The sequence below is a fragment of the Crocodylus porosus genome, unplaced genomic scaffold (genome assembly GCF_001723895.1).
Source record: "Crocodylus porosus isolate Cpor-Errol unplaced genomic scaffold, CroPor_comp1, whole genome shotgun sequence".
Lineage (NCBI taxonomy): Eukaryota > Metazoa > Chordata > Crocodylia > Crocodylidae > Crocodylus > Crocodylus porosus.
Genome location: NW_017728918.1, coordinates 98,935,249 through 98,947,465, shown reverse-complemented (window position 1 = coordinate 98,947,465; position 12,217 = coordinate 98,935,249). Strand labels below are relative to the sequence as shown.

Below are 12,217 nucleotides of genomic sequence, written 5' to 3'. Positions count from 1 at the left end.
GGGAAGGGGACAGAAGGGAGAAGGGATGAATGAGGGAAGGGGAGTCTTCACTATGCAGAGAGCTATGGCAGGTAACTCAGGTGCTGCTATTGCAGCAGCGTTAGCTCAGGCAGCACCAGTCCCATGGCATAGGCCTCCTGGGAGCCACCCCGAGGCCTAACCCTTGGTTCCCACTTTGCTCTTCCCCCCTGCCACCCCCACTCACCAATATATGCTGTTGTGTGCAGGGCTGCCCCTACTATGCCAAAGACTCCCCAGTAGGGGGGAACACCACTTGCCCCTCCCGCCCCATTGACACACTTCTAGATGTGGGGCTATATCTGGCCTGGCCCCTACGACTGAGAAGCATAGGCTGCTCCTGCCATAGCAAAGACCCCCAGGGTGTCATATTGCAACCCCCTCAGAACCATCACATGGGGCTGGGGCCAGGCTCCCCCACTAGTTACACTACTGATCAGAGCACCAAGAAATAGTGTAGTGAGGCACACTAGACAACACACACAACCTTATCTAGATCTCCAGGAGGTGAAGGAGTATATGGATTGGTATGTCACCATATTCCAAAATAAGAAAGACACGGGACAAGACAGCATAATCCTTTCTGTGTTCTAATCAAGACACAATATTAAAAAAATACCATGCATGACCATTTAGCTATGCATGTTCCCATTGAAAAAAGTGGAAACTGTACAGCTAGTTTCTAGTAGAGGCTGCTATTTCTCTACTGTTTATAATTTATAATTCTCCTTGCTGAGAATTGTCTGGACAAGCCATGGCGGCAAAGTGATAGGGATAGACTTGAAAGTCTTAACCAACACAAGTCTGTTGAGCAGAACTTTATGATCAACATTCAAATTCTAACCCTGTTCTGCAAAAGAGATTCATTCAGGGTTATGTTCTCAGCCGACTAAACCACACTGTTTTAAGTGCCAACAAAAAGTACGCAGGCAAATATGCATCCCTGCAAAATTGTCCATTAATCAGTACTTGCAGGTTATAAGGTATCAGAATACTGTAAGTAAATGCCTCATATCTACAAAGAGGAAAATTCCTAGGGATAATCACTCTCACTCCGCAAGTTCAGAATTGGAATTTATAGTTGAAAATTTGACACTTGTTGCCAAAACTGTCAAAGACTGAATCAGGTGCGGCCAACCTGTAGCATGCATATCACAAGTAGCATGGGTAGCCACTATGTGTGTGGCACAGAGCAGACCGGAGAGGGAGCAGGTAGCACAGAAGCAGATAGGTTAGGAAACAGAAAGCAGAACAACAGATCAGGCAAGGGAAGGGGATCAGAATATTCAGGGAGATACAGAGCTAATTTCTTGCACATCTGCTAAAAAGCGTGTCCCCTCCTCCCCCAATGAAACAACAAAAAGATGATCTGCTGTTTGTTACATGGGTTTGTCAAGGAGGTGGAGAGGATCATCTTTGATATTATAAGCAAATGTTGAAGACAGCTAGGGCAGCAAATATACTCAGGTAACCTTCTTAGGGTTTTATACATCAATAAAAGATGCTGATCCTTTAGATCCAGAAGGGCTGTATTTATTAGACCCGGGCTTTGGACGGCTTAAAGAGCAAACTGAAATAGATCAAGGGAAATGATAGCACAGAACAATATGTCAAATGAAATAATGGAGCACTGCTGGTGTGAGAGTAGTATATTTGTTTTGTATAGAATAACGCATTTTTGTGCCCAAGAAATGTTGTTTGAATAATAAATTTCCAAGATTATGATTTTCCATTTTCACAAACGAATTCAGGGTATGCCACTCATTTACTTCACAGAATCATAGAAGTAGGGTCAGAAGGGACCTTATAGATCTTCAAGTCCGACCCCCTGCCAGGGCAGGAGAAAACTGGGCTCAAATGATCCCAGCTAGGTAAGCCTCCTCTTAAAGACCTGCAGGGTAGGATCCAGCACCACTTCCCTTGGAAATTGGTTCCAGATCCTAGCCGCCCTAACTGTGAAGTAGTTCTTATGGATGTCTAACCTAAACCTACTCTTCAACAACTTCTGGCCATTATTCCTTGTTATGCCAGGAGCCGCTAGGGGAAACAAGGTCTCTCCCAAACCCTTCTGGTCCCCCCTCGTGAGTTTATAGACTGTCACCAGGTCCCCCCTCAGCCTTCTCTTGTGAAGGCTAAACAGGTTCAGGTCCCGCAGTCTCTTGTTGTAGGGTCTGCCCTGTAGTCCCCGGATCATGTGGGTGGCCCTCCTCTGGACCCTCTCAATGTTGTCCACATCCCTCCTGAAGTGGGGCGCGCAGAACTGGACACAGTACTCCAGCCGTGGCCTGACCAGTGTGGCATAGAGGGGGAGGAGGAGGATGAAACTTCATGAAAGGTTCTTGAAAGGACGTGGAATGTTTTTCCTTTCTTGGCTGTTTTGTTGTCCGTTCTGTATTTTAAGACTTTATCACACATTTAAGAGATCAAAGTTGTATGTCTGGCTCTTGGAAGATTGGTAACTATTCTGGACATGATAAATGGTTAATATAGACTCACTGACCACTGCTGCATGGAACAAGTAAAGTAGCTGCATGCCAACTACTCTCCTAGAACACTGGGAAGAAAATGGGTGGAACCTGAGTTTTATTTGCCTCAGTTCTCAGTGTGTCAACTTGTGGAATGTAGCAGTTAACACTATTTCACTTAGTGCTATCTTGCTATAACCCTCATTTGAAATTGACACCTGATTTCACTTAGCACTCAGCAAGTTTTGTTATAATGCTCGCTGTTGCCATCTTGGGTAATTAAAAAGAATTGCGGTCACCATCTTGGGTCATTAAATACTTTCGGTTTCACTTCGCTTGGTTTTTCAGCAACCAATTAAGAGCGCTAAGTGGGGGCTGCCAGTATCACAGAATCATAGAAATTAAGGGCTGGAAGGGATGTTGAAAGATCGAGTCCACCTCCCCTGCTCTGGGCAGGAATACTGCTGAGATCAAATGATCCCATCAATGTGTCTGTCTAACCTCCTCTTGAAGACTTCTAAGGTTGGGGACCGCACCCACAGGCGGAGGGAGAAAAATGTTTTTTGAGGGGGCTGAGCATGGTAAATTTGCAGGGGAAGGGGCGGTGGGTGTGGGACAGGGAGTGGGACTGGGGCTTCATGTGCCCCAGGAGGGAATGGGACGGCATGTGCTCCTGGATGTGTGTGAGGCAGAGGCTGCCGCTGCAGGCTGGGGCTGCGCTGGTCTCTTCCTGGCAGGGGCCTGGGCTGCCCTGCACTCAGGATGGGCAGCGGTAGTGCTGGGAGGGACGCTGGAGGGGCTACAGAAGTTTTGGGGTGGCTGCAGCTCCCTCCCAGTCCCTTCCCAGCACTGCCACCGCCTACCCCAAGCACAGCCCAGTGCAGCCCAGCCCAGCCCCACACTGGAAAGAACACAGCACAGCCCTAGCCTCAGTCCTCAGCAGCAGCCTGCCCTACCCCATGCAGATCCAGGAGCATATGCCCCCCCTGTGCCCTCCCAGGATGCATGTAACAGCAGGAGCTGCACCCCCCCCCCCAAAGAAGCCACTCATGGTTCAGTCCCATGCCCCACCCCACCCTGGATGTGCAGTGCCTGCCCCTCCCCTAGCTCCAGCCCCACTTCCTCCCTCACCATTGTGCCCACTCTCCTCTCCAGCCCTGCTGCAGCCACCAGAAGTGTGCAGGGAAACTGCCTTGTGGCCCTAACATTGCCCCATGTTTGAGAGGGGTTATCTCCATTTGCACCCTTCTTCTGCCACCTATGACTGCACCACTTCCTTGGGAAGTCTGTTCCAAATAATGGTCGCTCTTACCATAAAGTTCTTCTTCACATCCAACCTGAAGCCAACCTCTAACAGTTTATGGCCATTGCTCCTTGTCCTCTCCTGAGGCACCCTAGTGAACAGTTTTGCTCCCAGCTCCCAATATTCACCCCTTACATACTTATAGACACCCACCACATCCCCCCTCAGTCTTCTCTTCCCCAGGCTGAACAGTCCCAGATCCTCATGAGTCTTTCCTCATAAGATTTGTCCTTCAAGCCCTTAATCATTCTTGTGGCCCTTCTCTGGATCCTTTCAAGATTTTCCACGTCTTTTTTGAAATGCTGGGCCCAGAACTGGACACAGTACTCCAGCTGGGGTCTCACCAATGCTGAGTGGAAAGGAAGTATCACTTCCTTAGCCCTGCTTACAATGCATCAGTTAATGCATCCCAGTATGCTATTAGCTCTATTGACTACAGCGTTGCACTGGCAGCTCATGTCCATCCTGTGATCGACCATAACATCGAAATCCCTTTCAGCTATCGTGATGACCAGGGCATCTCCTCCTAACCTATACTCATGTCACAGGTTACTACTCCCCAGATGATGCACTTTGCATTTATCCTTAGTGAACTGCATCCAGTTATACTCTGCCCACCTTTCCAGCTTGACCAGGTCCACTTGGATCCGCATCCTATCCCTTAGCATGACCACTTTTTCCCATAACTTACTATCGTCTGCAAACTTGGTCAGTGTGCTTTCCACATCCTCATATAAATCACTTATAAAGATGTTGAACAATACAGGACCAAGAACCAAATCCCATGGGAAACCACTGGCCACCTCCCACCAAGACTATACAGACCCGTCCACTAACACTTACTGGTTCAACTCCTTAGCTAGTTCCCAAACCACCTGACTGTGGATTCTGCCAGCCCGCAATCCCTCATTTTTTCTTTTTATAAGAGTGTCCATATTGAAGGCCTTTTTAAAATCCAAGTATATGACATCAACCACATCTCCCACATCTAAGCAGTAAAATTATTATACCCTTTTGGGAAGTAAAGGTCTAGCACTACAATAATGTCTTCGGGGACTATTTTTCAAGCGGCCAAATTCTAACATATTTCCTTTGCACAGGAATATGCCTGAAGGTCTATTGTATCCTTAAAGGTCTATTTTTAGCTGAAGTTATTAGAATCCAAGTCATTACACTGCCCTGGAACAAAGCGGTCTCATGAGTCAAAAAAAAAAAAAAAAAATCAAGTCTCAAATTAAGTTATGCAGAAAAAATTCTGAGAGGTAGGTAAACACAAGCATCACTGTAGTACAGCAAGTGGAAGGCGAGCTAAATAATTAGGGCCCCCTACACATGCAAGTAAAGGTGCAATAGGATCTAATATGTGATCCACACAATTGTGAATGGCAGAAGTCACAATTGTGAGGTCATGAATTAGATCCCATCATGCCTTAAATCACTGGGGTAGGGGGAGCCAGGAATCACAATGTTGGTGGGGCTCAGCAGGGGCAGCAAGAACGCTGCCACCGCTGCAAGTCTCGTGGGGCACAGGGCTCACAGCAGTGGCAGAGATTTGCTGCGTTGCCACTGCTGCAGGTCCCACACATCATGAACCCCATGGCTGGGGAGGCTCGCTGTGGGGCAGGGAGAAGAGCAGCAGTCTCTGCACTGCAAGCCCCACACCTGAAAAAGGCTGTCACCACTGCAGTCCATGTCAACTGTTAGGCAGGCACTGGGCAGTGCACTCCATGTCTGGGAGCCCCACAATTTATGTTTGTTGAATTCTACTTATCCCTATTAGCTCTGTTGATCACTTATTCAAAGTGATCAACAAAGCTAACCACACTTTATCATGCATTAGCAGATGCATGATAAACAGGTCCAGGGGGGTGATGCTTCCCCTATATGCAGCACTGGTCAGACTACAGTTGGAGTACTGTGTCCAATTTTGGGTGCCACACTTCAAGAGGGATGCGGAGAATCTTGAGGGGTTCAGAGGAGGACCACTTGTATGGTTAGGCACCTGCAGGCAAGGCCCTATGAGGAGAGACTGAGGGACAAGAGAAGGCTGAGAGGTGATCTTGTAGCTGTCTAGAAATTCATCAGGGGAGGGCAGCAGGGAATCAGAGATGCTCTATTTACTAGGGCACCCCCTGGAGTAACTAGGAACAACAGACACAAATTGACAGAGAGCAGATTTAGGTTGGACATTAGAAAGAACTTCTTCACAGTAAGGGTTGTCAGAATCTGGAGTAGGCTTCCAAGGGAAATGGTGTACTCTACCCTGGAGGTCTTCAAGAGGAGACTGGACAAGCACCTAGCTGGGGTTGTCTGAACCCAGTGCTCTTTCCTACCCAGGCAGGGGTCAGACTCTATGACCTACTGAAGTCCCTTCCGACCCGAAAATCTATGAACCTATTCCCTTAATCGCAGTTCTAATGAAAACAAGCAGAAAAACTGAATTTGAGAAATTTCATGTACTATATATTGTTACGTCATTTTTATACATGTAAAACAGCAATACATTACTACTTGTATCTACACATTTCAGTAATTGATTATTGTTGGCCTGGGTCTGGAAAGAGTTAAGTCCAGGAGAACCTGGTTCCATTTGGTGGTGTCAGAGTAGTATATTTGTTTTGTACAGAACAATTCATTTTTGTACCCCGAAAAAAATGTTGCTTGAATGATAGATTTCCAAGATTATGATTTTCCATTTCACAAATGAATTCAGAGTATGCTGTTCATTTACTTTATGAAAAGTTCTTGAAAGGAGGTAGAATTGGTTTCCTTTCTTGGCTGTTTTGTTGTTCATTCTGTATTTTAAACCTGAAGGGGAGGGGGAAAAGGTGAAAGAACTAAAGTCCCACTCTTGCAAGTTTCTATTCTGGGTTTTTCATAGATTTCATAGATTTTCATAGACATTAGGGCTGGAAGGGACCTCGGGAGATCATCAAGTCCAGCCCCCCGCCCAAAGGGCAGGAAGTCAGCTGGGGTCATAGGATCCCAGCAAGATAAGCATCCAATTTACTCTTGAAGGTGTTCAATGTAGCTGCTTGAACCACCTCCGCTGGCAGACTGTTCCAGACCTTGGGGGCTCGGACAGTAAAGAAATTCTTCCTTATGTCCAGCCTGAAACGGTTCTCAGTTTCCTTAATAGAAAAGTTGAGAAACCTAATATACCTAGTTCAGGGGCAGACAAAATACAGCCTGTGGGCTGGATCCAGCCCGTGGGTCCCCTAAAATATTTAAAAAGTTAAAATTTATCTGCCCCGACTGCTTGTCAAAGATGACAGGAGCCAGTGGCAGGACCCATTGACAGCAGCAGCAAGGCCTGACCCACCCCCAGTCCCTGCCCCACTGTGTGGGGGAAGTGGCAGCCAGTGGGAGCACAGGGTCCTAGGGGTCAGGACCAGTGGCAGCAGAAGCCAGCTGAGAACTGCAGGGCCAGGCTGGCTCTTGCTGTATTCTGTGATACTGGCCGGCTTCATGCTGCACTGCTTATTTCCTGGCTCCAATGCCAGGACCACACAATGCAGCAGGAACCAGCCCAGCACTGTGGTTCCCAGCTGGCTCCTGCTGCCACTTGTGGTATGACGTGCCTGCAGCTCTCACACGCACACCAGGGAAGTCCCGTGCTAGAGCCGGCTGCCCTCCCTGCCCCGTTGCGCTGGTCCACAGGAGTGGAGAGAGCCCCAGCCCCTGCTTCCCTGCAGAGTCCAGCATGGGGTTTCCTCCATGGGAGCGTGGGAGCTGCAGACTCACAGCACAGAGCCCCCATGACAGAGGTGGCTGCGCAGGCTGTGCTCCTTGTCCCCATGCATAGCACTGGCCAGAGCCATGCCCCACTGGGTGCTAGCACCTGTGCCCAGTGGGAGCTCCCTGAGCTCCCACCCCTCACCTGCTGCTGCTGCCGCCAGCAGCGTGGGCTGTACACCCTGTAGGGGGAGTGTGGGGGGGTCCCTACACCCCAGAAACTTCACATACCCACACCCTGCCCCCACAACCCCCACTGACATATACACACACACTCCAACATACTCTATGCCCCCCACACACAACCACACCCCTCACCCCCCACACCCCACCATCCACCCACACTCAATATAAAAGAGTAAGATTTTATTTTTGAGTTATTATACAATCCCTTCTACATATATGACACAAACACAAATCATGACAAATATTTTTTGTAATAAAATTAAAATGCGTTTTAGTAGGTGTTTGACTTTTAGTGTATGATTTGTCTTCTGCTTCTATGATGGCAAACCCCCCCCCCGCCCAAACAAAAAAGGAGCATTTCTGGGGGGCAAAGGAAGGGACTCCTGGTGGCAAAGGTCAGAGGTTATGGGGTGGGTTTTCTGGTCCCAATATGGTGGCTAGGGGGTGGGGCAACTATCAAGAAGAGGGGCTACCCATTTGGCCCTCGACAGGTCACCAAAACTCATTAAGCAGCCCTCCAGCTGAAATAATTGTCTGCCCCTGACCTAGCTGATAAAAAGGTGTGGTAAGGCCAGATAAGATGGTGGTGTTCACCTTTTCTGTTGCTCCCTGCTTATGTCTGCTCTAAAGTTTCCCCTCAAAGAAATCTGGCACATTCACACAAAAGACAAGCTACTGCTTTTCTGCCCTGACGTTACATCTTTGGAGGTGCAATCTGTCCACAGGAAATGCACGTTCATACTAAATATGCCCAAACGCAGAGGAAATATTCTTCCACTTGTAATTTTATACTACTGATCAAATGAATAAGTTTCTGAAATATTTCAAAGTGTCCTCTGCCTTTCAGAAGGGAAACAAGCTACTCTAAGAGTTCCCAACAGGCTGCACACAAGCTGTTACACAGTTCTTGAAACATGCTATTACAATTATAAACAATAATTTTCCCCTAAGGTACATTCATTTAGCTCTTCAAATTACTCATGGTTAGAGCAGCAAAAATTTCACAAGGGTTGATTAGCTCCATTCTACGAATCTGGATTATGAAAGAGACTGACAGTCATGCAAGTTCTGGTTTAGACTACTCCCACTAGAGTTCTTCAAAGTAATATTAATCTGCTGCACTTCCAAATAGGAACCAAGTTGAGCAGTATGCATCATGCAGGATCACATTATACTGGACACTCTTTGCAAAGAGTCCAATAATGTCTCTCTTTCTAGATCTCATTTATGAACATAAACAGTCTCTTTTCCATCTAATGACAGACACTGAATAAATGCAAAATACTTTGTATTTAACACAGCACCTCACATCTGAGAATCTCAAAGCACTTTACAAACATCAATCCCTGCTCTTCTAAGATTTTTATCAGCTTTATACAAATTGGCAGATTGAGGTGCAGTGGCAAAGTGACATTAGGAGTAAGGTAAAGAATGGAGCTAAGAACGGAAACAGCGGGCTTAGCTCTACAACATACTGATCTCTAGCTCAAGATAGCAAACTGCACATTTCCTAAAAGCCTGTGGTTTCAACAAGACTAACCACATGATCTTTGGTAGTCAGATGGATGTGGTTATGGTGTTCAGAACCAAGCAAGATCAAGCTCAGTCTCAGTTCTTCAACCTTTGCTATTACCCGTACAGGTGAGCTAATAGAGCATGTGTGTCACAGACTGTATAGAAAAGCCCTTCCTTCACATATCCTCAGCATCATCTGGCACTTGCTTTTGCTCCTTATTTCCAGCTGCTTTGACCTAGGGTTACAGATATGCAGAAGCAAGAGAACAAACTAGGAGCTGTGCTAAGGACTGAATTCTAAAGCAAAACTGATTGATGCTGCAGGCCATTATTAATGTGCAGAGAAGAGGAAAAATGAGTATGTAGCAGCCAAGTATCCAGGTTGTAGCCATACTGGTCTAAAGGTAAAAGTAATCAGGACTCGCAGTAGAGATGATAACTTTTATTAGACCAACAAAATTATTGCAAAAAAATTCTAAAAAATGTTTAATTGCACGTTCTCAGGCACAAACACCCTTCATCAGGCATTGGAGAAAAGATTGTAAAAGTTCTTCTGGGTAGAAATGAAAGTTACTATTTCAAGGATTTTGTAGCAGCCAGGTATATGCAGAGAAAGATCAAGGGAGGGGACCAGAGAGAGACAAAAAAAGAAAAAGAAAAGAACAGAGCCCATGGGAAGAGTAAACTTAGATCAGGAACAAAATAGCGTTTTCCCCAAAGGGGAAAGTGACTGCAGTTTGTCCTGTTCACAGTCATATAGATTCCAGGTGACAGAGCAGGTCAGCAGTATTGCAAAAGGAAAGCAAAAAAAGTCCATAAGACATTCCTCTTTAGGAAGATGTGGTCCACGCTATGAACACTGGATGCAATGCCCCAGAATGCCCCTTCCAGTCTTATGTTCCCATATGGTATAAGAAGTCCCACATTCCCTCACTGTGGTCACTATTTGACATGAAAAAGAAACCCGACAAGAAACACACCTGACCAGGGTTTTAGCACGCCCATTTGTCAGAATAAGGACTGACCTAGTTTTCACTAGAGAGGTCCTGTTGCCTCAGGTTTTCACCGTGCCTAATCATTTGTTTTTGAAAGCTACATTAACCAGATGTACTTTAACTTCACTTCTCCAACCCATGTAATGGCCCCACATTGTCAAAGGCATCATGCAAAACCCCAAAGCTTGTTGGCACAAAGGCAAGTATTAGTCAAGCTTTTTTGTGTTCTGCAAACCTTGTCACCCAAGTAACTTGTTGACCTGTCAAGTCAGCAGTGTTTTCCTGTCTGAAGTACTCTTCCTATTTCCCACTTGCTTTCCTAATATACCATAACCTGCGGGGAAGAGATCAAAAGAACATCCTGCAACCTGGCTTCCCTAGAGGAACAGCACAAACTGTTCTTTAGAAAATTAACTTCCAATTTGTTTGTCTGCAATTGGGAACTATTCTCAAACACAACTGTAGTTATTTTCACCTCCTGCCTCCTTCTTCCCCTCCATTTGTTGACTAACAAGGATCAATTTCCTCCAGAAAGCAGATGCAAGAAATAGAGTGGTATTCTGTTCAGTCACTTTGTTTACATTTCAAATATTTAAACGGTCTAAACTGCATCTTGAATGTTCACAGCACTTTAAAGCTCTGGTTTTCCTGGAGGAGTATCATTTCAGCTGTTATACTTCCCTAGCAAAGACAACCTTACCACAAGGCAGAATTTGGGTTTGGAAGTACAGTTTTAACACTTTCACTGGAAAGGAATAATGTTCCTGCCGACTGACCACCTTCCAGTGACACACAATTAAGGATGCAACACTCTCTGCAAACAGGAGGTTCTGATAAACTGCTGTAGAGTTGCAGTGCTAAACTTGCTTGGTCAAGTGTTGAAGCTGTTTTGCTCCATACACATGTAAAATCTACATACTTTTTGTTTTATGTTTCCTTCCATATGCCCATTTCTTTGCAAATTAGAGTAACTAATTCATGATATCAAACTCCTGATTACTTTGTAATATTCCGCAGCCTTATTCTTTCCTTAAGGATTTGGTCCTCAGCTATATCCATGCTTCTTCATTCTAGCCCGTTAGGAATACAGTGCAGAACTCTTCAGTGACCTCTGTGCACCACTCAGGTCTTCCGTTCCCTTGCCAAAACCGTACCATGGTATTTTCAGAGTCAAAGACCAGGCCAACTGAAGTCAGAATAATTTTTCACTCCATCTTGGGAAGGACACCTATTGTCAATGCTTTTGAGCAAGTGTTCTGTCTGGTATGTTGCTCTTCACACTACCTCCCATTAAATGATGGCAAGGCAGGAAAACTCTCAGTCGGAAAGGAAAGTCTAGTGGCTTGTCTCCACTAAGGCAAGAGAGCTACTTGGGATAAGTGAAATAGAATAAAACCAAATATGGATAATAAAAATTTAGAGCCAAAAAAAAATAAAACAAACCAAAAGCAAATAGTTTGGATACCAAGTCATGGCCTAACTGCCTGGCCAGGCCAAACAGCCTTGTTACAATATGGTGAACAAATAGGATTTAGTCCTTATGCGTCACCAAATCTGCCTTTCCTTTACCATAATGTCATAGCATAGCAGTTCCCAAACTGTGGGTCACAACCCCAAATGGCTGCATCCAGACAAGTGCAACCATGTGGTATACAGTACCACAGACATGTCTGCAGTGCTACATACCCACATTCAGTTTTTCAACATGCTGCAAGACAGCAATGTGGAAGGGTTTTTTGACCCCTGAATATCCAGGAGTAAAAAAAAAACCTGCAGAAAAAGAAAAAGGCAGAGCAGCACATGCACGGGGAGCACATACCGCTCAAAAGCAGAGCTGCACTGCCATCCAGGCTCCACATGGCAGAATCACTGCTGCTGCAGCTCTGGGGGGCTCCAGGATCCCAGGTAAGGCTGCTGGGGCCAGTATAGTGTGTTATAACATGTTACTTTCTCCCCTTCCCACAATTTGCAGTTCATCTCTCCTCATAAAGCTCAAGACA

At 45.9% G+C, this 12,217-nt stretch overlaps 1 long non-coding RNA gene across 1 annotated transcript in view; it reads right to left on the bottom strand.

The window, feature by feature from the left end:
• The window catches only part of LOC109312253, a 12,906-nt gene extending 8,388 nt beyond the window's left edge, over positions 1-4,518 (bottom strand). Inside the window, exons 1-2 of the long non-coding RNA XR_002101782.1 lie at positions 4,405-4,518; positions 2,783-2,785 (exon numbers count right to left, since the gene is read on the bottom strand). This is a non-coding gene — a long non-coding RNA (uncharacterized LOC109312253). The remainder of the gene's footprint in view (positions 1-2,782; positions 2,786-4,404) is intronic.
• Between the last annotated feature and the right edge of the window lie 7,699 nt (positions 4,519-12,217).